General features: G+C 31.0%; 1 long non-coding RNA gene across 1 annotated transcript; it reads left to right on the forward strand.

Annotated features, from left to right (window-relative positions):
* The first annotated feature begins 370 nt into the window (after positions 1-370).
* On the forward strand, positions 371-2155 carry LOC123220155. Its single transcript, XR_006502995.1, has 2 exons — positions 371-900; positions 1324-2155. It is a non-coding gene; the product is annotated as an uncharacterized LOC123220155 (long non-coding RNA).
* Positions 2156-2534: the final 379 nt, after the last annotated feature.

The following is a 2534-nucleotide window of genomic DNA, read 5'->3' on the forward strand; positions in this document are numbered from 1 at the left end:
TGAAGATGTTGTCTTTATAACAATATAGGAAAGATAGAAAAAACAAGAAAAGAGAGAAAAGTCCTCTAATGATAACTTTGAAAAAACAAAAATAAAAGAAAATATTAAAGAAAAAAATAATATTTTAAAATTTAATTTTAAAAAATTATTAATTTTATAAATTTAAAAATAAATAAATAATATTAATTAATTTCATTAATTTTAATTATGTATAAATTTGTATTTAAATTTGTAAAATTTAATAGATATTACTCAAATATTACAATAAATTTGGTGTGAAAATAAGTGTTTCCTTATTATTGACCCTTCTAGAAAAATAAAAAATCGTATATAATTAATTAATAGGATTGATGCGGTCCAGCTTTTACAATTAGTCGTGACGACGCAAGCATTTACATAACCTAATTCTATCGTCTATATTCGCTCCTGAAACTTCACGCTTCCTCTCCATCGGTTTCTTTATCTCTCTACGATTCACAAATCATCCAGATCAGATCTTCTGACTTACTAGAAAAAAAAATATGGTTGAAGCAGAGGAGCTGATTGAAGATTATTGGCCTTTCGAATCCAGAAAATTTCTGGTGACAAATCTTTCTTATGCGTTGAAAGATGTCAATACATCCATGGTTGGAGTTTCCGGCATGGGTGGAGTGGGGAAGAATACTTTTTCTAAAGAAGTTGGTAGGGAAGTAATTGAATATCTTCTCAAGGGTTTTGTAAAGGCATCGAAAACTCAGAATCTAGATCAGATTCAAAAAACTAGCATGCAAGAGCTAGATCTTATAATATTAATTAAGGGTACCAAGGTACTCTTAATTTTAGATGATGTGTGGAATGATCTAGATCTGAGTATGGTTGAAATTCCTCCTCAAGCCTAGAGCCTTTTCAGGAAAACTCCAGGTAATAAAATTAATTAAACAAATTTTTAAATTTTTTATATATATTTAATTGATTTTGATGTTGGGCAACTTAACTAATATAAGTCATGATATAATTTATATCTATTTATATTAGATGAATCTTTGAAATATTTATTCACAGTATTTATATTGTTGCTTTTGTGCTAGCACTATAAAGGGTTACAGTTGGTTATAAATGAATAGAAATATATTTGTGAATGTTATAAACCAATACACCGCTGTGATCATTATATTGTCTTTTTTTAACTTGAAGCCTGTTTGATTCCTAGCAATAGTCCTTAAATTTAGGAGATGATATAAATGAACTATGTCTATGGCTTAACTTAAAATTTACTCCATAAACTCTGCAAAACTTAATGTTTTTGTGATCTTTTTAACTTAAGATTTTTCACATCCCATGTAGGTGATGTTATTGGATCACTTGGAATGAATTCAATATTAGATGTATGCAAGGAATGTGGAGGGTTACCTATTGTCATTTGTACTATAGCAAGAGCATTAAAGAACAAGACATATCGGTTTGAATGACAAGGTGCCTTACAAGAATTGAGAATGCCTACACCAACAAAGTTCATACATTTTCCAGAAGATCATGAAATCAAATATATTTTTTTATGTACTTGAAGGAGTTAACCTTATAATGGAATAAACATAAAATAGACTAGATAAAGTGGTTGTGAACTCAAAGACTCTTGATTGGTATTCGACAATATAAAATAGATAAAGTGGTTGGTGAACTCAAGGACCCTTGTTTGTTACTCAGTGAAGCAGACTAGGCAAATTGGTTCATGAGCTCAAAGACTCTTGATTGTTACTTACAATTGTATTAGTTTTACAACATTCTACCCATGATGTTGTTCATGATGTTATGATAACAATTAGCTTTCAGCCTTGTGGTTATCTGGAGCTTGAATTTTTCTACTAATGTGGAGGCTCTTTAAACTTTTCGGATAATTTTTTCAAGGTGATTTGTAAGCTGAAAGTTTTAAATTTGTTTATGATGTTGCTACCATTGTTACTGATATTATCATAGAACCGAAGAAACTAAAAGTCCTCAGTTAGGAGTCAAGTATCAGGTTGATTGACTTAACCAAGTTGTTAGATTCAAACAAATGGGAGCAATTTGAAGTGTTTGCACCATATGTAATATTAAGCTTATATTGAAATAAGTGTACAAGGGGAAAGCTCTGTTGAATGCAAATGTAATGGCAAATGGTGTGCTCTGTTAAGATTTACATTTTTGTTTATCCATTTTCTCAATTGTTATCATATGGTGTGTAAAACTGCAGAAAGTACAAATTTTAAGATAAAGAATGCACAAAACAGAGGAGAAAATAGAACAGTTCATTTATATCTGCGGGATGCATTTTCTTAATCTATCAGATGCATGACTTTCCAGGAAGACAGTGGCGGAGTTTCAGAGTTTTTGTTAGTAGCATAGGTGTACTTATCTTAATCACCCCTTACAGAATCAGCCAAAGCAATGGATTAAAGTTCAGCCATTTCTCTGGGAGTTAGTTTCTCAATCTTGGTGGTTCCAGGAATAGGACAAAACATCATCTCCCTGGTGATGAACCCAGGCTAAAGCAAGATGTGATGTGGCGCCTCCTTACA

Source organism: Mangifera indica, chromosome 7 (assembly GCF_011075055.1).
Source record: "Mangifera indica cultivar Alphonso chromosome 7, CATAS_Mindica_2.1, whole genome shotgun sequence".
Classification (NCBI taxonomy): Eukaryota; Viridiplantae; Streptophyta; class Magnoliopsida; order Sapindales; family Anacardiaceae; genus Mangifera; species Mangifera indica.